The following is a 14340-nucleotide window of genomic DNA, read 5'->3' as shown; positions in this document are numbered from 1 at the left end:
CCTATGCCTGTAACGAACATAGTCGAAAGAACAGCAAACACCTTGAAATCGGACACCCGAAAAGAAGAGAAGGACGGAACCACGTGTAACGAACTTGGACTGTTTTTAGTAAGGTACGTTCGTCGCCACATATGTGGCTATTACGAGAGAAAACAACACACAGCTATAAAAAAAGTGTGCGTTACTCTTCGCGAGGCAGAGTTATTCAGTGGCAGCAAAACTTCTTTGTTAACAGTATTAGAGCCCTCGGTTTTCGGTATAAAAAAAAAATAAATGGAGGGAAAATTATAATGGAGAGACGCGGCATCGTAGCGTGGCGTTGTCGATTTTTAAGAACTATCGTTAAAGTGCCGTTTGAGGACATTGTGTGGATTGAAGGAACCTAGATAAATGTCGGTCATTCTGCCAGAAAAGACTGGACAGACGATAGCCTATGTGGAAAATCTGCTGTTAGGGTGGAAAAGGACGCATGAAATATTGTCTTGCACGTTGGAACTGCATCTGGTTTTGTACCTGTTCCTTGTTTTTAAGTCGAGAAAAACAACGGACTACTACAGGGAGATACCTTGTTTACAAGTCGAGAAAAACAAAGGACTACTACGGGGAGATACCTTGTTTACAAATCGAGAAAAACAAAGGACTACTACGGGGAGATACCTTGTTTACAAATCGAGAAAAACAAAGGACTACTACGGGGAGATGCCTTGTTTACAAATCGAGAAAAACAAAGAACTATTACGGGGAGATGCCTTGTTTACAAATCGATAAAAACAACTGACTAATACGAAGAGATGAAAAACGATAGTTTTCTGAAGTGGTTCAAGGGGCACTACTGGAATACTTAAATCGGCCTATGTCATTGTAACGAATAATACCCCGTATTACTCAGTTGTTAAACAAAAAGCTCCAACGATGACAACGAAAACACCCGATTTTGTTTAATGGTTGAAACTCCACAATGTGAAAATTCAGGACGATTTATGTGGGGCGGAGCTCATGGAAACAGTAAAGAAAAATAAGCCACAGTTTCAAGAGTATATTGTGGTTAAAATGGTTTCAAATGGCTCTAAGAACTACGGGAATTAACATCTGAGGTCATCAGTCCCTAGACTTTGAACTACTTAAAACCTAACTAACCTAAGGACATCACACACATCCATTTCCGAGGCAGGATTCGAATCTGCCACGGTAGCAGCAGCGCGGTTCCGGACTGAAGCGCCTAGAATAGGGTGACCGAATTATTTTCGGTGAAAATCGGGACACATTAACCCGGGTGCCAATGGACACCTTATTCCAATTAATATTAACGTGAGCTTTAATATTACTGAGCACTTGTAGATGGAATTGACTGTCCTTGAAGAAAAGGGTATTTTTCACTGCCTCCAGCCTTCTTGATAATGTTTTTGTTCTTTGAGACACAGTGATAAAACTCGGCACAATCCATTTTGTAGTTGTACAGGATCTGCAGGATTGCTTCAAGAGAGTCCACTTCCATTCTGTTTCTTTCATCAGTCCACTGAATATTCATGAACGAAAATATTCGTTCCACATTGGCATTATGGGCTGGGATTTCAAATAAATAACTTGAATTGTTATCAACTCATAGTAATGCTGAAGACAGTCACAGCTTTTAAAAATACTCACCCACTTCTCATGACATTCCAATGGTGTTTTTTTTCTCATCATTCCATTTGTGAAGACTTTCTTCAACAAAATTTGTCAGTATGCCGAACTGATCGAAGAGAATGGAATCATCGAATTCAACGTCTTTACTCTTCAAATAAGAGACTGTCTCTTCAACACTTTACCATTTTTGCACTCTCTTCAGTAACATCCAATCAAACACCGGCGATGAGGGTAAATATGAGTCGCACCACTTGCTGAGAGATTGTACATAAGTGCCATAAATCTTGTTAACTTCTTCTCTAAAAGTCCTTTCCGCTGCTTATGATACTTCTGCTCTTTTAAGGACAGATTTAACATTAAAAGAAATGAACTGCTGTTCTCTCCTCTTAGTAACAGTTTCCAGAGTATTTTTCAAAACATCATTTACCTCTATTACACTTTTCGTGCCTCCCTCAATTTCCTTTATCCCATGCTGCAAAGTGCTAAGCTGACTGTGAATGAACCATAAGTAGGGTTCACTTAATGGGTTACTGAAAAACTGAACCAATATTTTGGGGGCTTTGTCTTCATTTAGAGAAAAATCTTTTAGCAGTTCAAACAGGCGGATTACTCTTTCAACTGCTGGAAACAGCGATAACCAGCAAGTTTTCGAGTGACACATTACATTCATATATTCAGTTCCCACATAATCACAGAACTCTTTAAGCCTCTCTGTTCTAGCAGTATATATGTGAAAGTGTGAGCATACCTTCATAACGATAGTTTCGACATCACAGCTTAAACTGTCAGCAGATGTCTGCACGCTGTTGTGTAAAACATGTGCAGGGCCCCCCTATGCCTTCAGTGTTTTCATGCAATGTTGCTTTTAATTTGGTAAATATGTTGCATTTACCTTGTCTTTTTAAACCACCAAAGTTTGTGTTGGTGTTGTCTCCACAAAATACCACACATTTATTTTTCTCACGAGCAAACATTGCGATAATATTCATACAAAATCTTGAAATTTCGTCTGATGTTTCATTATGTAGGGAACTCACCTTCAAAAGTTTGATGTGAATTCCCTGACTAATATCGAAAAGCTGAACAACAAACGGAAATATTTTAGTGGCCTTATGACTGCTGGCATCAGTGGATATCCCGTAGAAAGAAGACTTTTTGATGTATTCGAGGCTTTCCTTTACACTCTGGGGAGCAATAACTCCTTTCACTAAGGCTGACACTTTAGTTCTTGCTGAACTAAACTTTTTTGCAATGGAAGAATCATCAAACATAATGCTGTTAAGCTAGTTAGTACAATCACTAGATCTATAAGTTTGGTGATGTTTTACCATGTGGTAGGCTAGTGTAAGCAAGGCTGCTCGAACCTTCGTCTCTTCACTTGACTGATGTTTCACAAAATAATTTTGTAGAGTTTTACTGCACCTCGGTGCACTGTATCTGTTAATGTGTTTCTTTGACCTGATGTGATCAACTATGGCGGAACGTCCACCATGACTTATACTAACAAAACAGTTAAATACGGAACACACTGCGTCGTAATCAAAACGACCTATCTTAATGAAATTCCATTCTTGGAATAACAGTCACTGAACTTGCAGGCACGTTTCGATATTGCGTTTCACAGTACTGCACCAATAATACCACTAATATGAGAAAAATCTATTGCAGTTTGTCTGACAAAACATCAACTACTACACTGTTCTGACAATCGGATAGTTTCATAGCTCTGTTACAATAATACAATTTACTATTTGTTGGCCAAAGTACTGCTCAAAGTCAATTATTGCCTGAGTGTATCAATACAGATACTGTGATTACTAGTATGGGACAATGGATGTTTTACACAAATAAGTTAAAATATATTAATTTCTTGTGTTGTATTTCCTTTAATATAGCGAAAGCCAAAAAAATTGAGAAATTTTCACGAAATGTATTTAAAAACTGAATTCCGGGACTTTTGAGTGTCCCGAAACAAATTTTCGGGACACCGGAAAACAGGGATGAAAACCGGGACAATCCCAGTTTTCCGGGACGTTTGGTCACCCTAGCCTAGAACCAACACCAACTCAAAGGAAGGCCTCTGCGCTTGTTGGTGACGTCACGTCAGCTAGGCAGAAACGCCTGGGGGTGCTTATCACTATAAATCTCTTATTTTTGGACAAACTGTTTGGTATTGTTTTGGATTCTGCAGTTTTATTTAGACGAAAGATTTTCTTACTATCGTAAAGCTACAAATGAAGATCATATTTCTGTATTACTGAACCCTGTCGAAACAAACGTAGATTGCAACCTTCGGAAATTTTACATTCAAAAAACTATATTTACTTGATCAATTTTGCTATAAAAACTTAAACCAACGCCCTTGCAATGAACTCGTTTCTTTTATTTATTTATTTTCGTTTGACATCGTCACTGGAAATGTGAACTAATTTACATGTGTAAATGTCCAACTGTTGCAGTCATTAGATTACAGTCGTTTTCAACGAAAGGAATTCTAAACAGGAAACAAAATAGCTTCATACATCGAAAATACTGCTGAGCTTAAACTTTTTTAAACAAGCACGTTAGAAAAGATAAATATTCCCCTCTTGCAACTGAAAGAAAAAACTTTATAAGATAAAAAAAGTTGTATTTGATAAAACAAGTATCTCTCTTTTGCCTCTTCTTCTGTTCCCCACCCCCTCCCCCAACGTGTACAATCGGAAGATATTTCATTAACATTCAGTGCTCCTCACCCCACAGTCAACCAAGATACCTAAAGAAGAGCACCAATATGTTCACAGTTTCTTGTAAAAGCAACCCAGTACAAACGTAAATTCCTTACAAATAGGGTAAAGAAGCACGAATTCTGTTGCTGCTGGACCATGAAGCTGTTTTTGTATGTCAATCCTTAAAAAAAATAGAAATTTAAGTTCAGCAGTACACTATTTGTTAAGAAGTGTAATGAACTGCACAATTAATAGCTTGCAGAAATCTCTGAAAACAATGTGTGTTGGTCAACTACCGCCAATAGTTTCACATTTTCCTGTGTCAGAGAGGGAGACACCACCATTATGAGAATGCCTGCAGCAGACCTGGCGTTCGCCGGGCCTAGCTGACGTAACGTCACGAACAAGCGCCTTCCTTTGAGTTGGTGTTGCTAGAACCGCTCGGTCACAGTATATTGTGGACGAGGTAGTTAAAGAATATGGCCACAGGGTTCTTAGACTTGCACCATACCACTACAACTTTAACGGTAGTGAAATGATTTGGGCACAATTAAAAAATTACTTGGCAACAAATAAGAAATGCTTCACTGTGACAGAAATTCAAAGACTGTTAGAGGAAGCAGGGCAGAAATAACTCCAGAGAAGTGGAGGAATGTTGTACGCCACACAGAAACTGTTTTTAAAGAAGCGTTGAAAAGTGAAGTGAGTTTCGAGAGAAATACAGAAAAATATGACATTTTTGGGCAACTTCAGTTACTCGTCCACGGACGAGAACTCGGATAAAGACAGTGCCGAAGAAAGAAAGTGATTCCGAATCAAGTGTCATATACCCTTTACCTTAATAGGCACTTATTTTTGTGTTTGTGCTTCGTATTTTTGAGTGAATAGTGCATAATGCAGTTGCACAATAAATCTCATCTCGTTATTAAGGAACATTCCTCTGCAAGAGAATGATATTGTTTGCACACTACTGTGACTGGTTAGTACGCTAGCAGTTCGTAATATTATAATGTTTTTAGTAATTGTATTTATGTGAACGATTCATATCCATTTTAACACATCTTACGTATCGAATACGTCTGAACGTGATTCATTCTGATTGTTGTAAAAACAGTGCTCTTCCTGTTGCTTTTGTTGAGATATTCAAATAATGGGAACACGTTATCGTTTTATACATGGGAGTGCATTTGGCAAACCAGAAGGATATAATGATCCTCTAAAGCGAACTCAATACCGCACATTAAAAAGCGGCGTGAGAAGATAGTCCAATAAGGAACCTCACAGCCTTTGCTGCACAGCCCTAATGCGGCCACACGCACCAGGAAACCGACAATATCGCCCCATTTCACGCTCAACTGCGCTTTGCTGTCAATCACTTTGTTATTCTGATCTGGGTATAGTGGGCGCGTAGTTTCTGCATCCACGGTATCAGCATCAATAAACTAATTACGCAACAGGCTACACAAGTGAACCAAGTGGTCGGTATTAATCCGAAAGTGTGAGTATCCTGAAAGAGTGTGTTGCAGGCAATGCCAGGTCTACATTCATGACAATCTATTTCGAACAACGTGAACTCTTGCTCTCCCAGGGCGCACATGGCTATCTTCCGCATTACTGTCGCGAGCGTCTCAGGAAAATGGTTCAAATGGCTCTGAGCACTATGGGACTTAACAGCTGTGGTCTTCAGTCCCCTAGAACTTAGAACTACTTAAACCTAACTAACCTAAGGACATCACACACATCCATGCCCGAGGCAGGATTCGAACCTGCGATCGTAGCAGTCGCACGGTTCCGGACTGCTCGCCTAGAACCGCGAGACCACCGAGGCCGGCATTATTCTCAGCTGCAGACAATACACTGACCATCGTATTGTGCGATGGATCCACTGTTTACCTTTCCCAATAACGACTCGTTTATTCGCCCATCACAGATTGTCAGTTTGGCAATCCGTAGGTGAGTAACCAGCGTTCGGCATGCGCCTCATGTAATATTTCTGGCTTGGTCAGCCATCATATTTGGCTCCAGGAAGCTGTTCCCAGAACAATGGAGATACAAGAAGTATATAGATGACGAAATGTGGTGTGAGGTACCTGAGGCAGATGTTAGATTCGGTACGATTCGCGTGAGAAAGCCCGCCTGCATAATGCTACTGCTCTGTGATTGGCTGCTGTGTTCGGAGCAAGGGCACTAAAACATTAAAGTATAGTTATTATTATTAGTTAAACTACTCAATGGAATGACTTCACTTTTTGATATAAATGTCTCTCAACAGCTGAGTATCAATCAGTCATTTTAGAATTATAAAAAACAATTTAAATGAAAAACAAAAGACTGACGAAATTGCAGACGAAGCACTTCGGAAGCGTTCGGGTCACGCCTTTCCTGTAAGTGGCGCGTGAAGTGTTTCGGGCTGTTCGTCACTCGAGATTAGGCAGTCGAGAAGAACAGACATGATGTCTGTCGTAGGATGTGTCTGCCGGAATTCAGTAGTAAAAGATTCATTCCGGTAGTCATGAAGCACAGACAAGTGCCACAAATAGTGTAAAGGTACATTTTCGTAAACATTGTGTTTGATCATGTATTTTGCTGTATCAAAGGTGTTGTATTAAGATCATGTAGTCTTCTCGTGTGGCTATATTAAAATTCGCGAGTGGCATCCCAAAGAAGTGATATATTATTTCAGAACACAGCTTCGCTAAAAGTCTGTTTCAGCCTCAAGATATAGAACCTATGACCTGCGTGCTGTTTTTTTGCGCTGGGGATATCACCTTGAAGACAGCAGGTTAGTGAACTATAACAGAACCTTCGTATTCCACACAGTGCAGTGGAAACAACTCGCCGCATCACGTGTACCGCATGCATAGAACAAATGTGCTGAGAGACACGTCATCTGCAGTAATGCAGAGGAGGTAAAGGAGGATGATCGTTATTAACACCAACAATCAATTCATTCTTCCTTTCTTGCCGTACTCACTACACCTCAAGAGCTCGCTCGTCATTATTTTCACATCGCTCAGACGAAGAACGGGAAGAAATTCCCTTGGTAAGTTTCTATTCTAGCCGTTGACTATTAAAAATACGGTGGGTTGCAGGGATTCTACCAAAACTGCAGCAGAATTGGGGATTTATTTTTCTTTTCTCATTCGAAGAAGCATCGTCATTTATGAGTAATGGTCGCAATTCCCTTGTTGACAAGTTTAATTGTGCTTCTTTTGACAAAACACAGTATAATTTGCACAAAGTCATCTAGCAGCAGCTATTAGGACAGAACTCTGAAACAAGCAATTAGCGTCCAGAGAGACCAATGACACACAGAAAACATCATTGTGTCGGTATGCAGTAACGTAAGTAAAGAAATTTCATTTTTATTTTCATACTAGGAAATTATCTTTTCATTAGGTGTCAATGACTCTCAGAAATTACCATAATCTATTGAAAAAATAAGAACTACTCTCAACATTCATGGTGGTGTCTGTTTGTACTATATCGTGTCTCCCTACCATTTTCGCGCAACGACGCTCTGAGCGTGTTTTTTAGGGAATTAACTAGTTTGAACCTGGGACCTGTTGCTGGTAAGGAGACGCCAGACCACACATGACATGCAGAATTCAGAAGAGTTCAGTGAGACTAGCGATGATATAACGAAATACTAAATGATCTCAGCGTCAGCTCCACTGCACTCCCTGTAAAAGAATCTTAATACTAACTAAATATAGTGGAAAGGGTTCAAGGCTTTCCTATTTTTAGTTAGCTGGTAAAAGTGGAAGGAGTGGAGGAGGAGAAGATGGTGAAGGGAACAGCTTGTTCCATCTCATTATAATTGGCTTCTTCCGTCGCATTATCTTGAATGCTATAGATGTTTGAGTACTTTCATAATTTTTTTTCCAAATTTAAGAAGTGTTATAAGTCGAATGAAGAAATTGACTACGTGTTTATTTACTTCATAATTACATAAATGCACTTCCTTTCCTTAATCCCTCTACGTTGCCTTGGTGTAAGTAACTTTGAGTTTGTATTAAGAGCTCGTCTGCTAGTAGTGACAAGGCAGAGATGTGGTCACTCTGTAGGTTCATTAGTGCCAACATAAATATGGGGTAAAGGCAGCGATGATGCACCTGTTTGCCATGGGTAGTTCGGGGTTGGTAACAGGTTCCCTTCCCTTCCAGGCCGGAGAAGAACGGCAGGAGAGGTCCACCATGAAAGGGATAGTAACAAGAATGATATAGTTCCACTTTTAGCAGCAGCGTTTAGCAGTTTTAAATTTCTTACTGGTCTCGCTAAAGTAAAATGGGGCCTCAGCCCGCCTAGTTAGCTTAACACGTGGTCTTAACTGCTGATGAGAAATTTAGACGATGATTCCGTGTGAAACCTGCTAGGATATGCGTGTGTCTTGTGTGAGTTACTTAAGGCTCTAAGCGTGTAACGTAATGTCTGTAGCAAATTCATAAATTTTGTGCACGGATCTCTTGATTCATGACGAGCCCCCACTTGCAAGAAGCAACCTAGACCAGGCTCCACGTCCTAACTAATTGGTAAATGATAGGTTGTGCTTGTGAATAATTGTATAGCTTGAAAACAAGAATGAACAGTGGGATGAGTACAAAAAAATTAGCCCTTGGTGTCGATCACCCACGTGGTGTCGAACTGCACCGCCAGCGAGCTACCAGTTCGTTCCTGAAAATAGTTAAGGTGAGAAATCTTGCGTGTGCTGTAAACTCTTAATTTGCGTGTGCCGAATTTTATAGGATGTTTTATTTTTATGTATGTGGTTTTTTTGTGTTAACAAGGGATGTTTGTGTCTGCTTTGTTCTCCCGTTTTTCCGCCAAGAATCTTTGCTATAATTTTGACTAAGGGGACGGTGCTGAGAAGTAATGGAGAAAGTGAACACTGAGGAACCAAAGCGCGGTTCATTAATTCATAACGATTGGGTTCAAGTATCAACATAGGGTCCGAATTTAAATCGCTGTCCAAGCAGACGGACTACATTCGCAGCAACGTAGATCCCTCCCCTTCCCCAGGACACAATATAAAAAAAATTAAAAAAGAAACGAGACCACCTTTCTGATAGTGAAAGTACCTTTATTGCGAGAATGTGGTGAATAAATTTCTGATAATGCGGGAACCTTCAGTGCTAAATAAGATAGAACATATTCGTCTTTGCTTCATTAACTGCAGCTATGAGCTCGCTTAAGCAGCGAGTAAAAGATATGGTTAAAACATTTGTAAAGTTTCTGGGTAACAAAAAAAAAATGTCATATGTACTTAACATCATGGATTCAGTGACTGATCATGCTACCTTCATCCTGTATAGAGAACAATGTCGGTACTAAATTAAAGTCATGATAATCTGGCGGGAATAAAACTTTTTCCGGGTTTTATGGCCGTGGTCCATGGAACTCTTCAGTCCCTGACGTTTCGTCCAAGGCTACGTTGGACATCTTCGTACTTTGGCGTACTATAATCGATAGTTTAAAAAAATTATTTTTTACGAGGTTTATCTCTGCTATCACGTGGAATCCAGGCCACGCTCGCTTTCCACAGTATTTAGGCCGCTTTTCGACGTCCGACTGGTCAGTTGGCAAAGGTGAGCACAACCAGGAGCACCTCCGAAGATGTCCAACGTGGCCTTGGACGAAACGGCAGGCATTGAAGAGTTCCATGGACCACGGCCATACAACCCGAAAAAATTCTCAGCAGCTGAAACATCCGGTTGTATGACGGGAATGAAAATGAACAAGAATAGAGAATATAGATCATGAAACTTCCTGGCAGATTAAAACTGTGTGTCGGACCGAGACCTTTGCCTTTCGTGGGTAAGTGCTCTACCAACTGAACCACCCAAGCACGACTCACGCACCGTCCTCACAGCTTTACTTCCCCAGCTCCTCGTCTCCTACTTTCCAAAGGTCCCGAGTTCGAGTCTTGGTGCGGCACACAGTTGTAATCTCTCAGGAAGTTTCATATCAGCGCACACTGGGCTGCAGAGTGAAAATCTCATTCTAGAATATAGATCATCTTAGAGCGCGGAAATTAATTACTTTGCCACTTGGTTGCTTGAACCCTCCCCCGCCTTATCCGTTGCGAAATATTAATATAATAATCAGCTAATCAATCAGATGCTAACAATGGGCCGGTCCCCTTTCAACGAATCCTTTCGAGCATTGAATCAAGTGGGTAAGCAGCATGTATATGAGATGGCCTGTCACACACGCTACTGGCACGCTCTAACATAGATTGATAGAGTGAGACGAAAAGATAACAACGGAGAAAGTAACCGCTGAATGGACAGAGAGAGGTGGGTGGAGAAGATGTGCACTGATGTGCTCTCAGACAAAAGAAACGCACCACCGCACCACGAAGTAATTATCTGAATGGCACGGGAATCGATAGATCAGATGATGATATAACGACAAATAAATCATGACAATTTCAGAAAAACTGAATGATTTGTTGAAGAGAAGGAGCTTTACAAATTGAGCAAGTCAATATCTCGTTGGTACACCTTTGGCCCGTATGCAAGCAGTTACTCAACTTGGCACTGATTGACAGAGTCTTGCATGTCTTCCTGCCGACTCTCGTGCCAATTTTCTGGAGACTAGAAATGTACTCTGTAACTATCAGCATGGGTTTCGAAAAAGGTCGTGTGAAACCCAGCTCGCGCTATTCGTCCACGACACTCAGAGGGCCATAGACACGGGTTCACAGGTAGATGCCGTGTTTCTTGACCTCCGCAAGGCGTTCGATACAGATCCACACAGTGGTTTAATGAACAATGTAAGAGCATGTGGACTATCAGACCAATTGTGTGATTGGATTGAGGAGTTCCTAAATAACAGAACGCATCATGTCATTCTAAATGGAGATAAGTCTTCCGAAGTAAGAGTGATTTCAGGTGTGCCTCAGGGGAGCGTCATAGGACCGTTGCCATTCACAATATACATAAATGACCTGGTGGATGAGATCGGAAGTTCACTGAGGATTTTTGCAGATGATGCTGTGGTGTATCGAGAGGTTGTAACAATGGAAAACTGTAGTGAAATACAGGAGGATCTGCAGCGAATTGACGCATGGTGCAGGGAATGGCAACTGAATCTCAATGTAGACAAGTGTAATGTGCTGCGAATACATAGAAAGATAGATCCCTTATCATTTAGCTACAAAATAGCAGGTCAGCAACTGGAAGCAGTAAATTCCATAAATTATCTGGGAGTACGCATTAGGAGTGATTTAAAACGGAATGATCATATAAAGTTGATCGTCGGTAAAGCTGATGCCAGACTGAGATTCATTGGAAGAATCCTAAGGAAATGCAATCCGAAAACAAAGGAAGTAGGTTACAGTACGCTTGTTCGCCCACTGCTTGAATACTGTTCACCGGTATGGGATCCGTACCAGATAGGGTTGATACAAGAGATAGAGAAGATCCAATGGAGAACAGCGCTCTTCGTTACACGATCATTTAGTAATCGCGAAACCGTTACGGAGATGATAGATAAACTCCAGTGGAAGACTCTGCAAGAGACACGCTCAGTTGCTCGGTACGGGCGTTTGTTAAAGTTTCGAGAACATACCTTCACCGAAGAGTCAAGCAGTATATTTCTCCCTCCTATGTATATCTCGCGAAGAGACCATGAGGATAAAATCAGAGAGATTAGAGCCCACACAGAAGCATACCGACAATCCTTCTTTCCACGAACAATACGAGACTGGAATAGAAGGCAGAACCGATAGAGGTACTCAGGGTACCCTCCGCCACACACCGTCAGTTGGCTTGCGGAGTGTGGATGTAGATGTAGGAATTCTATCCAGATATGGTTGGAGGACCCTGCCCGAAATGCTCCAACATTCTGAAATAAGGTGAGATCCATCGACCTTGCTGACCGAGGCATGGTTTGGCAAGCACGAAGACAGGCAGTGGACAGTCTCACTGTGTGCAGGCGGACATCATCTTGTTGAAACCTAAGCCAAGGATGGCTTGCCATGAAGGGCAACAAAACGGGATGTAGGATATCGTTGATGTGCCGCTGTGCTGCAAAGTTTTCGCGAATCATCACTCCTTGTTGTCTGGGCACGTGGCTGTCGGGGGAGTCTCCAGGCATGTTTCCGCTGGTAGTCAGGGCTCAGTTCTAATGGGACTCATCACAGAAGACGATTCCAGGCCGAAGACGTGCCTGGAGGCGTCGCGGACAGCGGTGGGATACCAAACTGACGATCGCTCGCCGTACGTCCCGACAACCGGCAGTAATGGTCTAGCGTGACATCCCTCTCCATAGTAGAACCAGTTTGGTTGCCATTCCCGGCATCTTTACAGCGTAGAGGTACGTCGACGTTATTCCACACTCTATTTTGTTGCCCTTCGTGGCAAGTTATCCTCTGCTTACATTTCAGCAAGATTACGCACTCCAGCACATCGAAAGATTTCCTGATGTTTGTCTTCGTGCTTCCCAAACCTTACCTTGGCCAATAAGATCGTCGTATCTCTCTCCAACTCAGAAAGTTTCTACATCTACAGCGTGTTACAGAAAGGTACAGCCAAACTTTCGGGAAACATTCCTCACACACAAATAAAGAAAAAATGTTATGTGGACATGTGTCCGGAAACGCTTATTTCCATGTTAGAGCTCATTTTAGTCAGTATGTACTGTACTTCCTCGATTCACCGCCGGTTGGCCCAATTGAAGGAAGGTAATGTTGACTTCGGTGCTTGTGTTGACATGCGACTCATTACTCTACACTACTAGCATCAAGTAAACCAGTACGTAGCATCAACAGGTTAGTGTTCATCACGAACGTAGTTTTGCAGATAGTGCAATGATTACGAATGCGGAGTTGGCAGATGCCCATTTGATGTATGGATTAGCACAGGGCAATCGCCGTGGCGCGGTACGTTTGTATCAAGACAGATTTCCAGAACGAAGGTGTCCCGACAGGAAGACATTCAAAGGAATTTGTTCGGCGTCTTAGGGAGCACGGAACATTCCAGCCTATGACTCGCGACTGGGAAAGACCTAGAACGACGAGAACACCTGCAATGGACGAGGCAATTCTTCGTGCAGTTGACGATAACCCCAATGTCAGCGTCAGAGAAGTTGCTGCTGTACAAGGTAACGTTGACCACGTCACCATATGGAGAGTGCTACGGGAGAACCAGCTGTTTCCGTACCATGCACAGCGTGTGCAGGCACGAACAGCAGCTGATTGGCCTCCACGGGTACACTTCTGCGAATGGTTCATCCAACAATGTGTCAATCCTCATTTCAGTGCAAATTTTGTCTTTACGGATGACGCTTCATTCCAACGTGATGAAATTGTAAATTTTCACAATCAACATGTGTGGGCTGACGAGAATCACGTCATCAACACAGATTTTCTGTGAACGTTTGGGCAGGCATTGTTGGTGATGTCTTGATTGGACCCCATGTTCTCCCACCTACGCTCAATGGAGTACTTTATTATGACTTCACACGGGATACTCTACCTGTGCTGCTAGAACATGTGCCTGTACAAGTACGACACAACATGTGGTTCATGCACGATGGAGCTCTTGCACATTTCAGTCGAAGTGTTCGTACGCTTCTCAACAACAGATTAGGTGACCGATGAATTGGTAGAGGCGGACCAATTCCATGGTCTCCACGCTCTCCTGACCTCAACCCTCTTGACTTTCATTTATGGGGGCATTTGAAAGCTCTTGTCTACGCAACCCCGGTACCAAATGTAGGGACTCTTCGTGCTCGTATTGTGGACTGCTGTGATACAATACGCCATTCTCCAGGGCTGCATTAACGCTTCAAGGATTCCATGCGACGGAGGGTGGATGCATGTATCCTCGCTAACGGAGGACATTTTGAACATTTCCTGTAACCAAGTGTTTGAAGTCACGCTGTTACGTTCTGTTGCTGTGTGTTTCCATTCCATGATTAATGTGATTTGAAGAGAAGTAATAAAATGAGCTCTAACATGGAAAGTAAGCGTTTCCGGACACATGTCCACATAACATAATTT

This window comes from Schistocerca gregaria, chromosome 5 (genome assembly GCF_023897955.1).
Source record: "Schistocerca gregaria isolate iqSchGreg1 chromosome 5, iqSchGreg1.2, whole genome shotgun sequence".
NCBI classification, from domain to species: Eukaryota; Metazoa; Arthropoda; class Insecta; order Orthoptera; family Acrididae; genus Schistocerca; species Schistocerca gregaria.
This window is presented reverse-complemented; position numbering follows the sequence as displayed.